The 11,997-nt window shown below is 45.8% G+C and overlaps 1 pseudogene; it reads left to right on the forward strand.

Moving 5' to 3' along the window:
- The first annotated feature begins 10,129 nt into the window (after positions 1-10,129).
- LOC123114565 (receptor-like protein EIX2) lies at positions 10,130-11,320 on the forward strand (annotated as a pseudogene).
- The last annotated feature ends 677 nt before the right edge of the window (positions 11,321-11,997 follow it).

Here is an 11,997-nt window from a genome sequence, read left to right on the forward strand (position 1 = left end):
TCCTCTCTAAGCACAGGCATGGGCTCGATCTCGAGGAGTTGTCCAACAGTGATTTTGAGAACTTCAGCCTGCATTATATGCTCCTCCGTTATTACCACATTGCCCACCTCAGGAACGTAAACTGTTTGCCCACAATAATATTGGGCGCGCGTACTGTCACGTGTTGTTGGCACAACAAGCGAGGGGATCGATTGCGCCGCCTGTTCTCCCAGCTGGGGAATGGTTTTCCCGCATTTTTTGACAGCTGCTTCTTGTTTGCTCGATCCCGAGCTCGCCTCCTTACGTACACGTGCTCGATTTAACTTCCTGATGTGGCGCTCATAGTCTGTGTCAACAGGCTTGGGAGCTGGTGGTTGAGCCATACGAATGAAGTGGTCAATCGTTTCCTCAGGCACTTTCTCCCTTGGCGGCGTTGGCGGTTTCGGTGCAAAATGGGCTTCCACCTCGGACTTCGATATGGCTGCGATTTCCTCCTCGGACCTGTCATAAGCCCTCTGCGGAAGAGGCGTGAGGCTTGGACCATATTTATATCGCTTGCCTCCGCCTGTACTTCCTGTACTACCTCGACTCGTACCGCTACGCACCATAGCTGCGGGGTGTCTCTTCTGTGATTGCTGAGGCGGCGGAGACGGCTGACGGGGCTGAGTTGGACGAGGAGGAGTGGCCGCCTGAAGCTGTGCCGGACTTGGAGGAGGAGTGGCCTGAGGTTGTGCCGGACTTGGAGGAGGAGTGGATGTCTGACGCTGTGGCGGACTTGGAGGAGGAGGAGTGGCCTGACACTTTGCCGGACTTGGAGGAGGAGTGGCCTGACACTTTGCCGGACTTGGTGGACTTGCAGGAGCGGGAGACTGCTGACTCGGTGGCGGACTTCGACGAGGAGTCGGCTGACGCGGTGTCGGTGGCCTTCGAAAGATGATGCAATCCTTTTTCCATAGGATGATACGATGTTTGGCGTCTCCGAGAAAGCGCTCGTCGTCACCTCCAGGATAGTCAAGCTCTAGCTCCGAATATGGGTCCACCACCTCATCAACCAAGACACGAGCATAGCCCGCTGGAATCGGGTTGCAATGGAAGGTTGCCTCGGGGGGATTTGTAAAAGCAACGGCGTCCGCCACCTTCATGGATATGTTCTTCATTTTGACGTGTAGCTCGCAGCTAGTGTTCTCCGTGATGTCATCCACGGGGTATCTACCCAGCATTGCGTCGTCCGGGGCGGAACCCACGCTGCTTCTCGGCATGGATGGGGCGGTGCTATCCAATGCTGGATCATTCGCTAGCTGCTGCAGCTGCTGAGACCCCCTTTGCTGGGTAAGTGAGTCGATCTGCTCCTGCTGCCGCTGGAATTTGACTACCAATTCCGCTTGACTTGCTTCTAGGCCTTGAAGGCGTTCATAGTCCCGCTTCCTCTGCTCCTCCTCCATCTTCCTCTTCTTCTCCTCCGCAATCTTCTTTCTCGCACGGGTTCTGTAGTCGGTGTTCCAGTCTGAAAACCCCTCATACCACGGAATAGCGCCCTTGCCTCGTGTTCTTCCCGGGTGTTCAGGATTTCCCAGGGCACGCGTAAGCTCGTCGTTCTCTCTGTTGGGCTGGAACACCCCCGATCGTGCCTCTTCTATTGCAACAAGTATCGCATCGTCGGCTCCCTTCAGACTTGCCCTCGTCGAAACATTGCCTGTCTTCGGGTCCAACTCCCCCCCATGCGCATAGAACCAAGTCCTGACCCTGGGGGGCCAGCTCTTAGTAACCGGAGTGGCACCTGCATCCTCCATCTCTTTCTCAGACTTATCCCACTTAGGCATTGCCACCGCATAGCCACCTGGCCCCAGCTTATGGAACTTATCCTTTTTTTCGGCATTCTTCTTGTTTATTCTCGACCGTTCCTTAGCTAATTCCGAATCCTTGAATTTCACGAAATCGTCCCAATGAGCACGTTGGTTCTCTAGTGTTCCCTCGAATACTGGAGTCTTCCTTCCTCCCTTGACGTACTTGTCCCATTCACGATTCTTGTGGTTCTTGAATGCAACCGCCATCTTCCTAAGAGCAGCGTCCTTGACTTTCTGCACATCTGCTTCTGTGAAATGATCTGGTAGGGTGAAATGTTCCATGAGAGTATCCCAAAGCAGATCTTTTTGATTCTTGTCGACAAAAGTAACATCTGGACGTGGAGCAGCGTCCTCTTTGCCTTTTTGTCTTTTGTCTTTTGCTGGCTCTCTCCATTCTTGAAGGGAGATCGGGAGTTGGTCCTTCACAAGAACTCCGCACTGACGAATGAACTTGTCCGCAATCTTCTTAGGCGCTAATGGTTCGCCATTAGGTCTGACTGCCTCGATATTGTACTTTACGCCCTCCTTCAACTTTTTGTTCGGGCCTCGTTTCGTCCTTTTGCCTGAAGATTTGCTCGATCCGGATGGCTGAAAGAACAAAGATCGATTCGTTAATATATCTTCAAGTCATTTAAAACATGTGATGATCACCAGATACCTGCTTATATAAATATATATACCTCGCCGGTCTTTGTTGTTTCAGGATCAACATGTTCTTCGTCATCGTCATAATCGTAGTTCATGACTTCATCAATTCGGTCGTCGCGATCGAATATCATATCACCCTCTCCGGTGTTGTTTAGAAATTCGGAGCCGTCATAATCTTCTTCATTCTGATCATCATCTGGCCCGCGTATCATATCGAACATGGTCTGTTCTCCCTCTCTGTCGGTATTGTCTGCCATAGCTTTTATTTAACTAATTCAAAAGAAATATAAAACAATTTAGTATTCAAATTACATCGTCTCGAATAATAGATATAATCTCGAATACTTCGTCTAGAATAATAGATATAATCTCGAATACATCGTCTCGAATAATATATAATATTGAATAGTACATCACTGGCTAGCTAATTAAAGATCGAATACTACAGAAGAATCTAGGACACTCGCGGTTCCTGCGGCGCGGGCGGTGGACACCCAAAGAGAAGGAACCCTCACAGGATCATAGCTGAAGTGAGATCCCCGAAGATACTGCCAGGTATTGGAGAACCTGCCGCCCTCTAACGCAACCATGTAGCGATGGACGTGCTCGTCCTCCTCCCTGACACGGCGACGTACCACCTCCGGCGGGGCCGGGTCCCTCCGCACCGAAACTGGCCCACGCGAACGCCACCAAACGAGATCAGGGTCGACGACGGGACCCGGGGCCGGGTTCCTCATCAAGCGGCGCGCCCCTCCAGGCAGCACCTCCCAGTGCCAGCCCGGCGGAGCCCAGTCCCGGACATGGGTCGGCTGGACGTCGTCGCGGACGGGTCGACGGCGAGGATGCGGGCCGGGCATCGTCGAGAACAAATACTAGCTATATGCCCGCAAAAAGTAATATTTTTTAATGATTGGATTTTGATAACTAAAATTTCTAACATTTCTACTATTTCAAAAATCTATATACTATTTCATACTAATTAAGCATCTAACACTAAAAACAGAAAACACAACTTCTATACATCCATTAAAAAACTGAAAAACAACATTATATAAAAAATTTCCATACTAATTAAACACTAATTATATCCATCTAACATGCATTCATACATATATAATAGTGAAAAAATAATAATCTAAATAATCTAAACTAATTAAACATACAAAATACGTATATACTAATTAAACACTAAATAATCTAAACTAATTAAACATACAAAATACATATGTACGTGTGTGTGTGTGTGTGTGTGTGTGTTCATGCATGCTTGTGTGTGTGTGTGTATGGGCTCGGGGAGGGGCGGCGCCCATGGTGGCCGCCAGGGGCGAGGGAGAGGGGTTAGAGGGGGAGAGCTCACAGCGGGCGACGGCGACGGCGAGGCGACGGCCGGGGCGGCGACGGCGGGGACGGCGCGACGGGGACGGGGACGGCGCGACGGGGACGGGCCCGGGGCGGCGACGGAGACGAGGGCGGCGACGGGGACGGGGACGGGGGCGGCGACGGAGATGAGCGGCGACGGAGACGATCGAGGGCGGCGGCGACGGCGACGGAGACGGAAACAGAGGAACAAACAGAGAGGGAAACTGAAATTTTCGTAGCTGTTGTATATATAGAAGGCACCTTTAGTACCGGTTGGAGCCACCAACCGGTACTAAAGGCCTGTTTTGGCCAGGCCAAGCGGCGGGAAGCGACCCCCTTTAGTACCGGGTGGTGGCACAAACCGGTACTAAAGGCCCCCCCTTTAGTACCGGTTTGTGCCACCACCCGGTACTAAAGGGGTCGCGCTGCCACCCCAAAGTTTAGTCCCACCTCGCCGGGCGAAGGGCAGCCGCACTGGTTTATAAACCCAGCCACGGCTACCACTTCGAACTCCTCTATATAGCTAGCAGGCTTGTGGGCCTAAACTCTGCGCGCTGCCCTGTGAGTCTGCTGGGCCTTTAAGGCCTGTAATTACACACCTGTGGCCTATCAGGCCCACAGGGCAGCGCCCCAATTTTTTTATAGTTTTTTTCTTTTCTGCTTTATTTTCTTCTATTTATTTTTGCGTAGTTTTTTGTATAGTTTTTTCTTTTCTGTTATATTTATTTTCTTCTATTTATTTGTGAGTAGTTTTTCATCTAGTTTGCCAAAATTCAACATTTTCAGAGTTCATTTTGTAGTGATTTTCAATTTCACGGTCATTTTGTAAACGATTGAAAAATAGCAAATATAATTTTTTTTCTTTTCTGCTTTATTTTTTCTTCTATTTATTTCTGAGTAGTTTTTTCTTTTCTGCTATATTTATTTTCTTCTATTTATTTTTGAGTAGTTTTTTTATATAGTTTTTTTCTTTTCAGCTATAGTTTTTCTTTCTTTTCTGCTATTTTTTCTGTTAGTGCCCGTAGTTTTCAAATTTGAATAGTTTAAATTTTGAATTATTTGAAATTAGTGTGAATTTGTTTGCACATAAAATTTCTTCGCGTTTCAAATGCCAAAACACATAACTACCCTAACTATTACAGAGATTCCCCTCTCGGTGCGAAACACAGAAGAAAGTGATGATAGCTAGTGAAGCCGATCACATCCCAGATCTTTGGGTGTGAAACTTTTTCTTCGCGTGTGTCCCTTTGCGCCGTAACCATGGAAAATCTTCATCATTTAACGGGATGCTCGGGTCAATATTCACTGTGAATGGAGCAATTTCATCAAACTTTTCATAATCTTCTGACTTGTCTGTCTTGTCATCCACTCCCACGATGTTTCTCTTCCCAGAAAGAACTATGTGCCGCTTTGGCTCATCGTACGATGCATTCGCTTCCTTATCTTTTCTTTTTCTTGGCTTGGTAGACATGTCCTTCACATAGAAAACCTGTGCCACATCATTGGCTAGGACGAATGGTTCGTCTGCATACGCAAGATTGTTGAGATCCACTGTTGTCATTCCGTACTGCGGGTCTTCCGTTACCCCGCCTCGTGTCATATTGACCCATTTGCACCGAAACAAAGGGACCTTTAAACCACGTCGATAGTCAAGTTCCCATATGTCCTGTATATAACCATAATATGTTTCCTTTCCCGTCTTGGTTTCTGCATCAAAGCGGACACCACTGTTTTGGTTGGTGCTCTTCTTATCTTGGGCGATCGTGTAAAATGTATTACCATTTATCTCGTACCCTTTGAAAGTCATTATATTCGAAGATGGTAACTGGGACAGCAAGTACAGGTCATCTTCAATAGAGGTGTCATGCATGGTACGTGTCTGCAACCAGCTGGCGAAACTCCTGGTTTGTTCACGTGTAATCCAGTCATCAGACCGCTCCGGGTGTTTGGAGCGTAGCAAATTCTTGTGTTCATCCATATACGGAGCCACCAAGGCGGAATTCTGTAGAACTGTGTAGTGTGCTTCAGTGAGAGAATGTCCGTCCATACATATTATTTGTTCCCCTCCTAGCGTGCCTTTTCCATCCAGTCTGCCCTTATGCCGCGATTCAGGAACACCAATCGGCTTAAGGTCAGGAATAAAGTCAATACAAAACTCAATGACCTCCTCATTTTGATGGCCCTTGGAGATGCTTCCTTCTGGCCTAGCACGGTTATGAACATATTTCTTTAAGACTCCCATGAACCTCTCAAAGGGGAACATATTGTGTAGAAATACAGGACCCAAAACGTTAATCTCTTCGCACAGGTGAACTAGGACGTGTGTCATGATGTTGAAGAAGGATGGTGGGAACACCAACTCGAAACTGACAAGACATTGCACCAAATCATTCTGTAACCTTGGTATGATTTCTGGATCGATTACCTTCTGAGAGATTGCATTGAGAAATGCACATAGCTTCACAATGGCTAATCGAACGTTTTCCGGTAGAAGCCCCCTCAATGCAACCGGAAGCAGTTGCGTCATAATCACGTGGCAGTCATGAGACTTTAGGTTCTGGAACTTTTTCTCTGCCATGTTTATTATTCCCTTTATATTCGACGAGAAGCCAGACGGTACCTTAATACTGAGCAGGCATTCAAAGAAGATTTCCTTCTCTTCTTTGGTAAGAGCGTAGCTTGCATGACCCTGATGTATGCCGTCTTCTCCGTGCATACGTTGCTGGTCCTCCCGTGCCTCAGGTGTATCTTTTGTCTTCCCATACACGCCCAAGAAGCCAAGCAGGGTCACGCAAAGATTCTTCGTCACGTGCATCACGTCGATTGCGGAGCGGACCTCTAGGTCTTTCCAATATGGCAGGTCCCAAAATATAGATTTCTTCTTCCACATGGGTGCGCGTCCGTCAGCGTCCTTTGGAACAGGTTGTCCGCCAGGACCCTTTCCAAATATCACCTTCAAATCCTTGACCATATCATGTACATCAGCACCAGTACGGTGGCGAGGCTTCGTCCGGTGATCCGCCTCACCTTTGAAATGCTTGCCTTTCTTTCTTACGGGATGCCTGCTCGGAAGAAATCGACGATGTCCCAGGTACACATTCTTCTTACAACTATTCAAATATATACTGTCGGTATCATCCAAACAGTGCGTGCATCCGTGGTATCCCTTGTTTGTCTGTCCTGAAAGGTTACTGAGAGCAGGCCAATCATTGATGGTCACGAACAGCAATGCCTTTAGGTCAAATTCTTCCTGTTTGTGCTCATCCCATGCACGTACACCTGTTCCATTCCACAGTTGTAAGAGTTCTTCAACTAATGGCCTTAGGTACACATCAATGTCGTTGCCGGGTTGTTTAGGGCCTTGGATGAGCACTGGCATCATAATGAACTTCCGCTTCATGCACAACCAAGGAGGAAGGTTATACAAACATAGAGTCACAGGCCAGGTGCTATGGTTGCTGCTCTGCTCCCCAAAAGGATTAATGCCATCTGCGCTTAGACCAAACCATACGCTCCTTGCGTCATCTGCAAACTCCTTCCCGTACTTTCTTTCGATTTTTCTCCACTGCGACCCGTCAGCGGGTACTCTCAACTTTCCGTCTTTCTTACGGTCTTCTCTGTGCCATCGCATCGCCTTGGCATGCTCTTTGTTTTGGAACAAACGTTTCAACCGTGGTATTATAGGAGAATACCACATCACCTTGGCAGGAATCTTCTTCCTGGGGCTCCCCTCGACATCCATGCTCATCGCGGCTGATCTTATAGCGCAATGCACCACATACCGGGCAAGCGTTCAAATCCTCGTACTCACCGCGGTAGAGGATGCAATCATTAGGGCATGCATGTATCTTCTGCACCTCTAACCCTAGAGGGCAGACACCTTCTTTGCTTCGTACGTACTCTCGGGCAATTCGTTGTCCTTTGGAAGCATATCCTTTATCATTACCAGCAACTTTCCAAATCCCTTGTCAGATACACCATTCTCTGCCTTCCATTGCAGCAATTCCAGTGTGGTGCCCAGCTTTTTCTTGTCACCTACGCAATTCGGGTACAACAATTTTTTGTGATCCTCTAACATGCGCTGCAACTTCTTCTTCTCCAAATCACTTGCGCAGTTTCTCTTTGCATCGGCAATGGCCCGACCTAGATCATCAACGGGCTCATCTGATGCCTCTTCTTCAGCTTCTTCCCGCATTGCCGGCTCAGCTTCTTCCCGCATTACCGGCTCAGCTTCTTCCCCCATTGTTGTATCATCGTATTCAGGGAACCCATGGCCAGGATAGCTGTCGTCGTCCTCTTCTTCTTCATTGTCTTCCATCATAACCCCTCTTTCTCCGTGCTTGGTCCAAACATTATAGTGGGGCATGAAACCGGACTCAAACAGGTGGACGTGAATGGTTCTTGACGTAGAGTAATTGCGACCATTCTTACAGCCAGCACATGGACAAGGCATAAAACCATCCGCCCGCTTGTTTGCCTCAGCCGCAAGCAGAAAAGTATGCACGCCCTCAACGAACTGGGGAGAGCATCGGTCATCGTACATCCATTGCCGGCTCATCTTCATTACACAACACCGAATAGACCAAATTAATACAAGTTCATACATAAAGTTCATACAACACTTAAATGCAACAAACAAATAACTCTCTAGCTAAAGCATTTAAATGCAACAACAAATGCGATCAAGATCGCAACTAAGGTAACAATTGATCCAACAGCATAATGATACCAAGCCTCACTATCGATGGCATATTTTCTAATCTTTCTAATCTTCAAGCGCATTTTCTCCTTCTTGATCTTGTGATCATCGACGACATCGGCAACATGCAACTCCAATTCCATCTTCTCCCCCTCAATTCTTTTCAATTTTTCTTTCAAGTACTCGTTTTCTCTTTCAACTAAATTTAACCTCTCGACAATAGGGTCGGTTGGAATTTCCGGTTCACATACCTCCTAGATAAAAATATCTATGTCAACTTGATGGGCATAATTTGTCATAAACACGAAATGCAACAAATAGTTTTAAAAGAGAATATACCACATCCGAATCATAACAAGGACGAGGGCCGACGGGGACGGATATCAAAACCATGGCACTATGTATAACAAATAACGTACGGGTAAGATAATTATTATACGAGTAACTATATATCCAAATCACACAAACATCAATTTTTTATATAAAATTTCATGAACAAGAGGCTCACCACAAGGTGGTGCCGGCGACGGGACGGTGCGGGCGATCGACGGTGGTTACGACGGAGATTTAGAAGGCACTAAGTAAACCACACCTACATATGCAAACTAAGTGTTATTTTAACCTCAAATTGCATATAAATCAAATACTAGCACATATATATATTTCCTCCCAAATTACTAAACTCACAAATTAATAACTATATAAAGCATTGCAAGAGCTAATCTAGCAATGAGAGATGAAAGGACAAAGTTGCTAACCTTTGTGATCATTTGAATGGATGGGGGCCTTCAAATCTTGACAAATTTTGGGCAAAATGTGTGATGAGCTCGAGAGGAAGAGGGGAAGAACAGAAAGGAGAGGGGAAAGGGGAAGAATAGAGCGAGCTCGGGTGGACGAAGGGTTTGTGTAGGACGACCTTTAGTACCGGTTCGTGCCAAGAACCGGTACTAAAGGTGCTGGAGGGGGCCCAGACTGACAACATCCTGCCACCACTCTCATTAGTACTGGTTCGTGGCACGAACCGGTGCTAAAGGTTAGCCACGAACCGGTACTAATGAGAGCGGCCCGGCTAGCCGTTGGAACCGGCACTAATGTATACATTTGTGCCGGCTCAAATACAAACCGGCACTAATGTGCTTCACGTTTGACCCTTTTTCTACTAGTGAGTGGTGTGATCACGGAAGAACACTTTGCAAAGCTAAAAAGTTTAAAAAGCATAGGTCTGTCTTCCAGTGGTTTAAAGATTGCAACGGATTCAGATTGGCATTCTCCCTTTAGTCTATAGTTTGCATCTTTTGCATCTTGCGAGATGGGTCCTCTCTTTCCATCTTGGCTTCAGCAACAGTGGGGAATATATTCACTTGACATTTCGAGCACTGGTTTAGAGGACGAGTTTCCTGATTGGTTTTGGTATACATTTTCGTAGACAACTGATCTCGACATCTCTAACAATCAAATAAGTGGAAGCTTGCCAGCATAACTGCATGGCATGGCTTTTGAAGTACTCCACCTAAGTTCAAACCTGCTTAGTGGATCAAGACCTTTGTTGCCCCCAAATATCACTTGGTTAGACATATCCAAGAACAACTTCTCAGGAGTAATGACATCAAAATTTGAAGGCCCTCGACTTCGAATAATAGTTATGTATTCAAATTGAATTGGTGGGCACATTCCAGAATCTATTTGCAAATTGCAAAAATTATTGTATTTGGATTTGTCAAATAATTTTTTAGAGGGTGAAGTTCCTCAATGCTTTGATATCCAAAATTTACAATTTATTCTGCTCAGTAACAACAGTTTATCAGGAAATTTCCCAGCATTTTTGCAGAACAACATAGATATGGAGTTCTCTGATCTTGCATGGAACAAGTTGTCTGGAAGGTTGCCCACGTGGCTAGGAGATCTGGAGGAATTAAGTTTTTTACTACTAAGCCATAATGCATTTTCTGATAATATTCGAGTAGGCATAGCAAGCCTTATCCATCTTCAATACTTGGATCTATCAAGCAACAATTTCTCTGGTGCGATACCTTGGCATCTGTCGGTATAAATGGAATTCATGTTTATGGGTGATACATATAATGGAACCGTGGAAACTGACAACATCATTGGTACATGAGCTGGTCACCTCGGAGAAATATTGTCAGTAGTAACAAAAGGACAACAACTTGTATATGGTAGAACACTTGTATATTTTGTAAGCATTGATTTATCATGTAACTCTTTGACCGGTGAAATCCCCACTGACATCACTTCCCTTGCTGATCTGATGAATTTGAATTTATCATCAAACCAATTGAGTGGACCAATTCCAAAGCAAACATGATTGGGGCCATGAAGTCACTCGTATCTGTCGACCTCTCTGAGAACAAGCTATCTGGTGAAATCCCATCGAGCTTATCAAGTCTGACATCTCTGACTGCCTTGAACTTCCTACAATGATTTGTGTGGAATGATACGTACTTGACACCCTCAGGGCAAACAATCCATCACTTATGTACATCGGCAACAGTGGACTATGTGGGCCTCCTCTCCAAAAGAATTGTCCAGGAAATGATTATTTTATCCATGGTGATCTCGGAAGCAGCAAGAAAGAGTTTGATCCATTGACCTTCGATTTTGGTTTTGTGTTGGGACTTGTGGTGGGGCTCTGGATGGTGTTTTGTGCACTGTTGTTCAGAAAGACATGGAAATTGTTTATTTCCGTCTCTTCGACAAGGTGTATGATGAAGTCTATGTATTTGTGGTTGTGAAGTGGGCAAGCTTCACAAAGAACACATCCGCAGAATAAGCATTCCAATTTTCCTGAAGGCATCAGTGTCTGTGCTGCGACCCGTTAAATAAGAATTCTGTACTACTAACCAGCCTGAGGAAGATCTTAAGCAACATATGTTGTATCGTGTGCTTTGTTTTTAATTACACCTCTATATGAAGATGAAGATGCTTATTTCTTCTGATACTTCTATGAATATAATGTTGTCTAGCTATTGCGGTATATGTGAGACTTTAGTATTGTTTAGTTATCCCGATACATGGAAAGGTTTTCCTATTCGTCTGGACTGTCATTGTGAGTGTATTTTGCTGAATAATTTCAGCTTCTTTCTGTGATCACAGTGAGTTAATTGGTTTTCCTTTGTTGCATGATGGGTTCATCATCTCGAAAAAAAATCAGCTGTGGAGATTCCTGCAAATTTCAGTTCATAATCTTGTACTCTGTGATGTACTGTTCCCTTGCTTTCGAGGAGTACATTGCAGATTGCACATGATGATTTTTACTCCCTCCGTCCTACGGAGGGAGTAGAACAGTATTTAGTCTTTGTATTGTTATCCCCTCACATGCTGCTTTTCTAATCCGGCATGCATTATGGGACAAAGCAGACGTTTTGGTATGGGCTCCAAAACGTCTGCTCCAAACAACCGATTAGAAAAGCACACCGACGGTGTCTCCTTCCTCCATCCCATCCCCAC

The sequence above is a fragment of the Triticum aestivum genome, chromosome 5B (assembly GCF_018294505.1).
Source record: "Triticum aestivum cultivar Chinese Spring chromosome 5B, IWGSC CS RefSeq v2.1, whole genome shotgun sequence".
Taxonomy (NCBI): Eukaryota; Viridiplantae; Streptophyta; class Magnoliopsida; order Poales; family Poaceae; genus Triticum; species Triticum aestivum.